This window comes from Balaenoptera physalus (assembly GCF_965194825.1).
Source record: "Balaenoptera physalus genome assembly, chromosome: 5".
Lineage (NCBI taxonomy): Eukaryota > Metazoa > Chordata > Mammalia > Artiodactyla > Balaenopteridae > Balaenoptera > Balaenoptera physalus.
In genome coordinates, this window is record NC_138884.1 from 29815562 (window position 1) to 29828534 (window position 12973).

A 12973-nucleotide genomic window follows, 5' to 3' on the forward strand; every position below is an offset into this window, starting at 1 on the left:
AGAAGACATACAGATAGCCAACAGGCACATGAAAAGGTGCTCAACATCACTAGTTATTGGAGAAATGAAAATCGAAACTACAATGAGATACCACCTTGCACCCGTTGGAATGGTCATCATTAAAAAGTCTACAAATAACAAATGCTGGAGAGGGTGTGGAGAAAAGGGAATTCTCCTACACTGTCGGTGATGTAAGTTGGTACAGCCACTATGGAAAACAGTATGGAGGTTCCTCAAAAAAATAAAAATAGAATTACCATATGACACAGCAATCCCACTCCTGGGCATATATCTGGACAGAACACTAATTCAAAAAGATACATGCAACCCTATGTTCATAGCAGCACTATTCTCAATAGCCAAGACATGGAAACAACCTAAATGTCCATCAACAGATGAATGGATAAAGAAGATGTGGTGTATTTACACACACACACACACAATGGAATACTACTCAGCCATAAAAAAAGAATGAAATAATGCCATTTGCAGCAACATGGATGAACTAGAGATTATCATACTTAGTGAAGTAAGTCAGAAAGAGAAAGACAAACACCATAAGATATCACATAGGTGGAATCTAATATATAACACAAATGAACTTACCTATGAAACAGAAACAGACTCACAGACATAGAGAACAGACTTGTGGTTTTCAAGGGGGAGGGGGGGTGGGAGAAGGATGGAGTGGGAGTTTGGGATTAGCAGAAGCAAACTATTATATATAGGATGGATAAACAACAAGGTCCTACTGCATAGCACAGGGAACTATATTCAATATCCTGTGATAAACCATAATGGAAAAGAATATTTTTTAAAAGTATGTATATATATATGTGTGTGTGTGTGTGTAACTGAATCACTTTGCTGTACAGCAGAAATTAACACAACATTTAAATCAACTGTACTTCAATTAAAAAAAAAATCCCAGCATTAGCAGGCTCTTTTCCCCACTATAGATATAACCAGTACTCCTGAACCACATCTCTGCTCTGCTCCTACAAGAGTTAAACCTCCCTGCTCACACCTCCAGCCTACAAGGGAAAGCTCGTTCCTACCTTAACATTCTACCAATCAGATCAAGTTACTTTCTTCTTTAATTTAATTCCCATCTACACGGAATAGAACAATCTAAACAAGCACATAGATGTGACGACTGGTTTCTTGATAAGTCATGAATTTTTGCCAATCCCATGGCTGATTACAGGAATTACAACGAAGCCAAGAGAGATCACATTTAAGTAGCAGCAAGAGAATATTTTTTCAAGCTGTATAATTCTACAAATAAAGAATAACAAAATTATGGCAAGGTAAACACCACCACACCACAATGCAAACACGAGGAAGATACTACAGCAAAATTCTCTGTCTACATGTCTAGTTTTTAACGCCTTCTTCCAAAGGATTTCTGCTGCCTACATTTCCTCTGACAGTCACTCTGCTGACTTGGCATCCCAGACATCATTGTGCAAAATGTTCTGGGAATCCAACAGTCAATTCTCAGCGTCCTAGATCTAGCCCCTGAGCGTTATTCATAATGCTAGTGTCATCGCCAGGAACCAATTGTACACCCATAATCCCCTTCAAACAGTGGGAGGAAGAAAAGTAAAGAAATGTCAGTCCCAGGCACATCAAAGGTAAAGCTAAGAGAGATGCTGTAATTCACAACAACGATGGGTAGGGAGCCTGTTTCTCTCGCTCTTGTTCTGACTCAGAGTAGCTTCCGTGGGTTCTCCATGAGCGCTTCCCAGTGGTGCCCTCCAGCTCACAATATTTTTTTAATGACTCTCGCCATCCACTAAAGGAAATCATTGAACAGTAATGAAGTATTATTAACAGGGCTGGTAGAATGCTCTTCCTTGGATAATGAAATACAGGTTTCTAGGCCAATATAAATTTTCTTAGGTAGAAATTCTATCTCTTTGCCTGATCGTCGGTGGTTTAAGTTTTCCCCCCTCATCTTCAGCCTTCGTTAAATCATCTTTTCATAGGAAAAATATTCTCAGCGACCTAAGCACACAACCAACTTTCCATGAAAATGAAGTCCATTTCTCCATTCCCCCCACTCCCAGATTTCTGACACGTTTCATATTTTCTAGAGTCTGCCAAAGTCCAGGGAGTGCCAAAAATACCTCATGCACCAATCTGGTTTTCAGAACGACCTGATATGACGCAGTTGAATTTTGACAGGCTAGCAGAAAGGAAATGACTTAAATCAGAAGCAGGCTTGGTTTAAAACTGTCTTGTCTGGTTGTTTTCTTTTTTTCCTAGATGGTTCCAGAAAAAATAAATACGATTCTTGTGAGCGCCTGCTTTGGAAATTGTTTTTTCCCTTCTTTGTCATTCTCTGTGTGAATCCCAACGGGCCGCTGAAGAGAATTTTCCAGGAGCAAAGGAAGGAGAAGAGCCAATGAAAAGACTCAGTTTGCTCTTACTAACCTAACTCTTTTTCACTTGTGGGTGAGCTGTTGAGTCAGCCAGTAATAGGATCATTGTTAAAGACTTACCGGGTTCCTTGACCCCAGGAAAATAATCTCCTTTAGTCTAGAACCAAGACCAGTTTGCAAAGTTCTCTTTAGGACTCTTGAGAACTAAGCCAAAAATAACTTAGATAACTAAGTGGTTCAGGACCAAACCTTTAAAATTTAAAGTACTTAGGAAGGGCTTCCCTGGCGGCGCAGTGGTTAAGAACCCGCCTGCCAATGCAGGGGACACGGGTTCGAGCCCTGGTCCGGGAAGATCTCACATGCCGCGGAGCAACTAAGGCCGTGTGCCACAACTACTGAGCCTGCGCTCTAGAGCCCGCACGCCACAACTACTGAGCTCACGTGCCACAACTACTGAAGCCCACACACGTAGAACCTGTGCTCGGCAACAAGAGAAGCCACCACAATGAGAAGCCCGTGCACTGCAACGAAGACCCAACGCAGCCAAAAATAAATAATTTATTAATTAAAAAAAAAATAAAGTACTTAGGAAGAAAAACAAGCTTTAAAAAAAAAGACAAATCCCAAGGAGAGCAAAGAATAACCCTTTAAAATGTGGGAAGGAGCTGAGTCAGACCCTGTCAGCAAGCTTCACTGAGGCCTAGGGACTTGTAGCAACACGATTTTTTTTTTTTAAACTTACACAGCAACTTTGATCCAAGGATCTCAAAGTCTTCTACAAAAGTCAAATCTCCTAATGTTCCATTCAAGGGGGGGTGTGATTCGAGGGGGTTGTTTCCCTAAAGCGGAGTTTCTCCTCCTTGGCACTACTGACATTTTGAACTGGATAATTCTTTGTTGTGGGCCCACCCTGTGTTATCTGGGACGTTTAGCAGCCTCCCTGACCTCTACCCACTAGATGCCAGCAGCACCACCATCCCTTCCCCTGCTGGTGACAACCAAAAATGTCTCCAGTCCTTGCCATGTGGTCCTTTGGGGGACAAAATGGCCCCCAGTTGAGAAGCACTGTTCTAAATGAAAAAATCAAGGCACAGAGCAGTCAATGAACTTAAGTAATAGCGTCCAGCCAAAAAGCAGTCGCTTAACTGGAAAAAGAAAATGATGACCCCCAAGTCCCAAGCATAAGACCCTGACAGCCACTTTACCCCACCCCACAGGAAACTCACTGAGACCCTAATTTATTCCTTGAGTTGGTTAGTTCTGAAAACACATCCACTAAGACTGAGCTGCAGTATAAATTTGCCCTCTTGCTGCACTGAATCCTTGGCTGGGTTGAATACGTCTGACTGGTGTTCTCCTCCTGGGGAGTCACGAAGTCAGTTCTGAGACTAATTCCGCTCTCAAGGAGAGCAAGTCCGTATAGCATGAAATGGACCAGAAGCAACCCTGTAACTGTACATGTGGAATCGTTTATAGCTTAAAGCCTTTACTAAGAGCAGAGCTGCTTGTGTGCAGGATCGGGTGGGATGAGGAGCCCACAGGATGACTGAGCCGAGCGGACGAATGCTTTCAGATGTTGTTATCTGATAAGTCCCTCAACTACATAAATTTTTGTCAGAGCACTGCTTGGAAATGATTGCAACATGGACTTCTGTTAATTGATTTATTTAAACAGAACATTTCATTTGCATACACCTTTTTTTGATATGTCAGTGCCCGTCCTTGTTAAATTATAAGAAGCCTGTCCCCTCCCTCTTCTTCATTCACATCGGTGTGTGAACTTGTTGCTCTCCCCAGGTGAGTCAGCGAAGTCAGGTACAGATTAATTTGAGCAATAAACCACCTCAAGCAGTTTGGGACTAGAGACAGGTGTAAGGAATTATTTTTAAAACAAACTCTGCAAGACACACAAGAGAAACGGGCTGGCATGCTGGTGTAACTATTACACAAAGCTGGGTATAAGTCTCCACCACTCAGCTCTATATCATTCAGTGAGCATATGTTGAGGGCCCACTGGCTCCAAGGCCCTGTGCTGATGCTATAGAGAATACAAGAATGCCCACAGTCAGGCTCTGATTTGATTTTTTTTTTTTTTTTTTGCATAGGCTAACAGATAAACTATTGCATATGCATAAGTAATTATCCAGTGAGGCAGAAGGTAATCAGTGCTTTAAAGAGGAACAGGCAAAGTGTCTGTTTTTGGCATTCACAATTTTGGGTCTCATTATACCACAGAGAATTAAGTTTTCATCATGAGAGGGCAGCTGGGATAGAGTAAAAGGAGCCCTAAATTTAGGGTCCCAAAAAATCTGGGCTGAATCCTGGTTTTTTTCATTCTCTAGAAGCACACCTCTGAGCATGTTATTGTACATCACCCCTCCGTGCCTCCATTCCTTGTCTATAAAAAGAAAACAAGAGTGCCTCAAAGGGTTACTGTGAAGAGCGCCACTTTTGTTAAACTTTCAGATGAATATTATAATTTCTAGGGCTAGGATTTAATCACAGCTATTATTTGTTTACTACTTACTTTGTGCAAAGTCCCTTCATATATTATCTTTACCCTAGACAACAGTCCTATGAAATAGCAACATTCATTTTCCTTTTATAGATAAGGAAATTGAAGGTCAGAGAGGTTAAGTGATTTCTCTGAAGTCACGCAGCTGGCATCCAACAGACTCTTGAGTCAATTGAACCTAGGCCTATTGAACTTGAGAGCGTGCATAATTTCCACATCACCATGCTGCCATTTCACCATAGGCCCTATTTTGCATGAAATAACAGAAAGTATAAATAAATGAGTTAATATGGCACTCGATAAAATATGGGGATTGATAAAATAACCATCAAGGAAAATCTTGATTTACCATATTTCAAGAAAACAAACAAACAAATACAAGGTACCCTCTACAAGATTCTTAAGAAAATGAGACAAAACACATGTCCTTTCCCTGTTTCAACACAGGATCAGAATGAGGGCCTGAAAACTTCAGGAGATTTTCTGGGTTCATGATTGAACTCAGAACCTAGCATGCTTCTCTCACCCAAAAAGAAAGAAAGGACCAGCCTGTCACTGTGTTCTGGAGTATGAAGATGAGAAATAATTGGTTAGTTCTCCTCAAGAAATAAGACATCTTCTTCTTGGCAGACTGTAGTAGGACATATCAGGCAGAAATCATCTATTCTTATGCTTTTCAGATTGAGAATGGTGCTTTTCTGGGAGAAAACAGGGAGACGCAGAAACATGAAAAGTAATGAAGGCCAATAGGATTTAGAGAGACTCCTCCAGTAGAAAGTAGTCTATTATGGGCTGGCTACATAGAGCCATCTCATTTAATCCTTAGGACCACGAGATGTGAGGCACAGGCTATATCACTATTGTGCAGACGAGAAAATTGAGGTGTAATGACCCTTGTGTTTTGCCCAAGGTGTCTCTGGAGTAATCATTGGTGTTGCTTTATGAGAACCGGCCGCCATCAACACGGAAGTGTGTCCTCTCTGCCCAACCCCTGCCCCCAGCCTGGGCCCGCCTTATTCCCTGAGCACAGGCTCACTTCCCAATCCCCTGCTCTGGTCACCCTCCATCAGGCATACGGGGGCCACCAGCTGGAACGTAAACCAGCACAGACAGTATTTCCAATGACCTATGACCTTCGAACTGACCATAATTTGACAGCCAACTCTCAGTTATCTGCAAAAGGTTTGCACGTCTCCTTGGCAAACTCCAGCCACAAATGTGTTCCCCCAATACAAGGGAATCACTCCCACCATGGAAGGGAATCTTCATCTCCACTTAAGCAAAGAATTAGGAAGATAAATCTTTAAGAAAAAAGGAATCACATGACGCCTCCCAAGCCAAAGAGAAAGCCATTCTTTTTGGATGATCTATTGCCCTCCTCCATTAAGGCAGATCAATGGGGTTCCCTGGAATCTCTAACCTTACACCAGTACTGAAGACTAGGTATTAATCTATTTTTATAAATGATGAAAATAAGTCTCAGAGGTTAAGCAACTTGCCTCAGGCCATCCAGGTGGTAGGTACCAGCACTGAGGCTCTTCAACCTCGCTTACCTTTGTAAGGCACTCTCCTCCCAGTAAAACAAACAGCAGAGTGAAATGAAGGGGAAATACTCCTTCACTTTAAAAGCATGATTAAAAACAGTTAAAACGTTTGGCTCCATTATCCAGCCTTTACCTTGCTGGCTACCTACCGTGACTGTTACATTTTATTCTGGCCTGGTTATCTAGTAACTTTCAGGCCTCTGTGAATGTCTTGGCTCATTAACTAAAGAATACTATTAATATTACCTCCAATATTCAAGAAGCAGATTGATTCAAAATCCTGATTCCTCAGCCAGATACTTACTGCTGCTGTAGGTCCAAAAGGACACAGTCATCTGTGCCCACATACTTTGTTACCTGCTGAAGTTCTTCCCTACTCTGCGGAGTTGGGCAGGCACAGCCCCTCTAGCTGTGCCTAGTTAAGTAATGAAGACTTAGCCTAGAAATAGGTTTTCTGAGGCCAGCGGTCTCCACTTTTAATCTACAATAGCAAAACCCGGAGGGCTTGTTAAGACATGGGTTACTAGGCTCTGCGCACAGAGATGTTGAGTCAGTACATCTGGTGCGGAGCCTGAGAACTGGCATTTCTTGCAAGTTCTCTGGTGATGCTGATGCAGCTGGTCTGGGGACCACATTTTTCTTAAATAATTAATTAATTAATTAATTTTGGCTGCATTGGGTTTTCATTGCTGGGTGTGGGCTTTCTCTAGTTGCGGCAAGCGGGGACTACTCTTTTTTGCGGTGCATGGGCTTCTCATTGTGGTGGCTTCTCGTTGTGGAGCACAGGCTCTAGGCATGCAGGCTTCAGTAGTTGTGGCATGCGGGCTCAGTAGTTGTGGCACGCAGGCTTCAGTAGTTGTGGCTAGCGGGCTCTAGAGCACAGGCTCAGTAGCTCTGACGCACGGGCTTAGTTGCTCTGTGGCATGTGGGACCTTCCTGGACCAGGGCTCGAACCCGCGTCCCCTGCATTGGCAGGCGGATTCTCAACCGCTGCGCCACCAGGGAAGTCCCTGGGGACCACATTTTGAGAATCACTGTTATAGGCCCCCACTCAGACCGTGTCCCCAGGGTTCTCTGTCTCCAGATGCAGGAGGACACGAGACAAATTCAAGGCAAGAGCGTGCTTCTGTACCAGGGCAAGAACTGCTGGTCGGTCTCCCCTTCCCAGAGCCCTACTCAGTTCCTTCTAGGACTTCCAAAGGTCCAAGGGGCCCTTCTGATTGACAAGTACTTCAGTCCCACCTCTTTGAACCAGCCTCGTAAGAAAAAAAAAAAAAAAAGGAAAGAAAAACAAAATTGAAAGGACGATCTGAAGAGCAAAATAAGTCCCCCTCCCCTCCCAAAGGGAATTCTAAGCAGTAGCAAAAGATGTCAGCCTCCTTGTCCCTCCCCCAGAAACGCCACTCCTTCGTATCACGGCCCAATGGTTGATCTTCGTCTTTGTGTGGGGAGCTAGATTAAGCTTAGATGTGTCACTCTCAAGGCTTACAGTCTCCTGCTGTGTCACACAAACTACATTTTGCAAATTACCATAAAATAAAGGAATTGATACATCTACTAAAAATATTCTTCCAGAAATTTTATTTGACCCTCCCAAAGAAACATGCACAGAAACGAATCAACACATCTGCACACGGCAACTCTCCAGTTATTTTTTCTCTGTAGTGAAAGAAAACCTATAGTTTCCAAAAGTGCTTTTAACCACACAAATTAGAGAGGTTGGAGTTAATTCTATAACATATTAGATGGTTGCTTGGATAAGGATTGATTTTTTTTTTTCACCTCAAATGACATTCAATTAAAGAACATGTATAAATCATCAGCTGCTTCCAGCTTGAATGGTAATTTGTAAAGTTTTAGGGGTGAGAACATATAAAATATTTTGCGCTTGGAAGATGTGTTACAGGCTGAAATGTTTGTAGGAAATATCCTCTCCGTGAAGAATTCCTGCTCCAAAATGCCTTGATTAATTACCATAAACAGCTTTGAGGAAAAAGAGGGCAGCATATCACGTCTGGCAGGACACTGGCAGGGTTCGTTGGAAACTCCAACGCAGGCCAAACCCAGAGAAGCCAGGCCCCTTCCATTCAGGGCTGCTCCAGCTCCAGGGAAACGCCTTGGGCTGGGGACAGTTCTGGAAAGGCTCTGCTCTAGTTGGCACTGAACCGAAGTCCATTCCTTCTTCTGTTCCCAGATCCCCCGAGAGAATGAGTCAGCTTCAGGGCCCTGGAGGTGTGGGCCGTAGCTGAGACCTGGAGGACCCTATCAGAATAACCCCGGTGCCCTGCCAGCTCTTCACTGTGAGACCGACCTTCCAGAATTCCAAAATGGAATGAAGCATTATAGAAAAGAAATAATAGTATTTACAGAAAGTATCCTGCTGAGATTTTTTTTAACATACATTTTTTTATTTAGTTCTCACATTAAACCTGCAAGACAGGGATTATCGCCTCTTCTGTTACACATGGGGAAAAAAGCGTGCTCAGGGAGGTTAAAGCAATATGCCCAGTATCACACAGCACATTTGTGCCAGAACTAGGATAAGGACAAGAGCCTGACTTGTCTACCAGATTCCTCTCATTATCCACAGGAAGAGGAAAAAATTCAAAACAGGTCTACAATACTTACTTAAAGCCATTCAGACATTGAGTGGGAAACAAGCAGTTAGCAGGTTTTCTTCAATGTCAAGGAGTGATTCCTACCACCAGGTCCTTGGGCAACATTTTGAAGTAGGTAATGTTGGGTTTACAACATTCCCATCCCCCAGCCTCCCTCTCCTACCACCCAGGGCCTGAATTACCCCTGCTATTAGAGTCTTTCCAGCTCCTGGAGTTTTCCAGAACCCTGTATGTGGTCTCTCATTCGGTGTTATAAAGACCATGTAATAGTACTAGTGTCTCCTCTACAAGAAAAACAAAACAAAACAAAACCATCTATAACAGACAGGCAAACATCTCTTGCTTAAAAATGAACTTTTCCCTTCCCACCACTAACCTCTTGTCAATATTTCCAAATGCTTCCATATCCCCGGGCTCAACTTGTGAAATGAGAGTAAAATGTATCTGAGTAATTTGTATCACTCAAATGAGAAACGGGTTCAACTCTTCCAAGAGAGATCTGTATTTTAGAACTTTCAGTGAATTTCTAATGCTACACGGGGAATTTTATGATCTGGGAGGTTTTTCTAGATGTTTTCCTTCCCGATTCACTCACTTTTCACTTTCATTCCCCAAGCAGTGAGGGGACTGCTTACATAGGTATTCCCCATATGCAAGCTTGTCAAATCAGGTTTAACATAACCAGGTTTTGACTTGGTGAGCCTTCCTGCTGCTGCGGTTTCTCCCAAATAAGGAGACTGAATCTTTCGATGAACAATCCTCTACCTAGAAATGGAATCATGCCAAGAACACCCACTGGAGTCAAGGCAGCCATGGGACTTCCCCAAATTCCAGAAGAATTGAATGGTGTAGTTTCCTCTCCCAAATACTTATTTAAATACTTATGTCACCAAAATATTATGTCACCAAACGTTTAAATTTTTTATGCAAAGTAGTCAAAATATTCTTCGTTCAGACATGCTACTTGCTTAGGATTTTTGAATAGCTGGTAAGACCTGTTTTGCTTATTAGCATCAGAGCACACACAGCTAGAGCCAGAGCAACTCTGAGAAACTGTAATGTTACACTGGATATTTACTTTTGAAGCCAGTGTTACATAACGTTTTCTCTCACTCATTACTGTTTTTTTTTTTATTTAACATCTTTATTGGAGTATAATTGCTTTACAATGGTGTGTTAGTTTCTGCTGTATAACAAAGTGAATCAGCTATACGTATACATATACCCCCATAACCCCTCCCTCTTATGTCTCCCTCCCACCCTCCCTATCCCACCCCTCTAGGTGGTCACAAAGCACCGAGCTGATCTCCCTGTGCTATGCGGCTGTTTCCCACTAGCTATCTATTTTACATTTGGTAGTGTATATATGTCAGTGTTACTCTCTCACTTCATCCCAGCTTACCCTTCCCCCTCCCCGTGTCCTCAAGTCCATTCTCTACATCTGCATCCTTACTCCTCTCCTGTCCCTAGGTTCATCAGAACCTTTTTTTTTTTTTTGATTCCATATATATGTGTTAGCATACAGTATTTGTTTTTCTCTTTCTGACTTACTTCACTCTGTATGACAGTCTCTAGGTCCATCCACCTCACTACAAATAACTCAATTTCGTTTCTTTTTATGGCTGAGTAATATTCCATTGTATATATGGGCCACATCTTCTTTATCCATTCATCTGTCGATGGACACTTAGGTTGCTTCCATGTCCTGGCTATTGTAAATAGAGCTGCAATGAACATTGGGGTGCTTGACTCTTTTTGAATTATGGTGTTCTCAGGGTATATGCCCAATAGTGGGATTGCTGGGTCATATGGTAGTTCTATTTTTAGTTCTTTAAGGAACCTCCATACTGTTCTCCATAGTGGCTATATCAATTTACATTCCCACCAACAGTGCAAGAGGGTTCCCTTTTCTCCACACCCTCTCTAGCATTTATTGTTTGTAGATTTTTTGATGATGGCCATTCTGACTGGTGTGAGATGATACCTCATTGTAGTTTTGATTTGCATTTCTCTAATGATTAGTGATGTTGAGCATCCTTTCCTGTGTTTGTTGGCCATCTGTATGCCTTCTTTGGAGAAATGTCTAGGTGCATTCGTTAGGTGCCATTTGTTTATTTTTGTTTTTATTTCCATTTCTCTATGAGGTGGGTCAAAAAGGGTCTTGCTGTGATTTATGTCATAGAGTGTTCTGCCTATGTTTTCCTCTAAGACTTTTATAGTGCCTGGCCTTACATTTAGGTCTTTAATCCATTTTGAGTTTATTTTTTGGTATGGTGTTAGGGAGTATTCTAATTGCATTCTTTAACATGTAGCTGTCCAGTTTTCCCAGCACCACTTATGGAAGAGGCTGTCTTTTCTCCATTGTATATTCTTGCCTCCTTTATCAAAGATAAGGTGACCATATGTGCGTGGGTTTAACTCTGGGCTTTCTATCCTGTTCCATTGATCTATATTTCTGTTTTTGTGCCAGTGCCATGCTGTCTTGATTACTGTAGCTTTGTAGTATAGTTCTCTCAATCATTATTAAGGAAAAATTGTCTGTGTATTTAAAAATTCAATGTGGGACTTCCCTGGTGGCACAGTGGTTAAGAATCCACCTGCCAAGGCAGGGGACACAGGTTCAAGCCCTGGTCTGGGAAGATCCCACGTGCCGTGGAACTAGGTCCGTGCGCCACAACTACTGAGGCTGTGCTCTAGAGCCCACGAGCCACAACTACTGAGCCCACATGCCACGCTACTGAAGCCCATGTGCCTAGAGCCCATGCGCCGCAACAAGAGAAGCCACTGCAATGAGAAGACCATGGACCGCAATGAAGAGTAGCCCCTGCTCGCCACAACTAGAGAAAGCCCACACACAACAATGAAGACCCAATGCAGCCATAAATAAATAAATAAATAAATAAATAAATAAATAAATGTATTAAGAAAAAAAAATTCAATGCTATCTCTTCCAAAGCAGAATAGATAGAGATGCCTTTACTGATGTCGAAGGCCAAGCTTGCTTCCTATAATAGTTGGGAAAGAAAGGAGGGAGAAATATGAATAGTGGGAAGAGGAAACATAGGTACATGTTGGTAGGATAGGAAACATAGGCAGAAAACCCTGCCATCTGCTCTTTATCATGTAATGTATATTCTGCCCAATCACTGGCTCTGAAAGGCACATGCTCTAAGGATGTGCTATGTTAGTGATGTCAGAAGAGCAGAGTATTGCTCCGGGGCCTCTCTATACTCACCATACACTTCAGCCCCTCCCCCCACCCCCAGGCTCCTAGCTATTTCTCAGTCCTTACCAGGCCCTCTGTACTTGGACCTTTGCTCCAGCTGTTTCCTCCTCTAGACACACTCATCCAACCCTCAATCTTCCTCCCACTAATTAAATTTTATTCATTTCTCAAGGCCCATTTCAAATGTTACTTTCTTCAAGATGCCTTTCCTGATCCTTCTCAAGGGGGGCACATTTCTCCCTGTTTGAGCCTCTCAAGCACTATCTTTGGATTTACCAAATGGGCCTTCTACTAGAGTTATTTGTGTTTAATACTTGTTCTTTGACCCCTCCTAGAACTCCTACCAGAAAGGGGTCCATGGCTTACCCATCCTTGCACCTTTAGTGATGCTTGGCACAGTGTCTTGAGCTCAAAAGGTATTCAACAGATGTGATATTTAATGGAAGTCAGAAGAAAATTGAGGAAGGGTAAAGAAGAAACATAATCCTAGAATATTCCCTGCTTTCTCCTTTAGAAAAAGTAAAGGATTCTTTTTAAACTCTTCCCATCTTCCAGGCCTCTTGCCCTGCCTGCTTTGAATATGAAATTCAGGTTATTATTATTACTAGTTTTAATTTGGCCATGCCACACAGCTTGCAGGATCTTAGTTCTCCAACCTGGGATTGAACCCGGGTCCTGGCAGT

At 42.5% G+C, this 12973-nt stretch overlaps 1 long non-coding RNA gene across 1 annotated transcript in view; it reads right to left on the reverse strand.

Annotated features, from left to right (window-relative positions):
• The window catches only part of LOC309661623, a 94192-nt gene that overhangs the window by 63237 nt on the left and 17982 nt on the right, over window positions 1–12973 (reverse strand). The window lies entirely within an intron of this gene.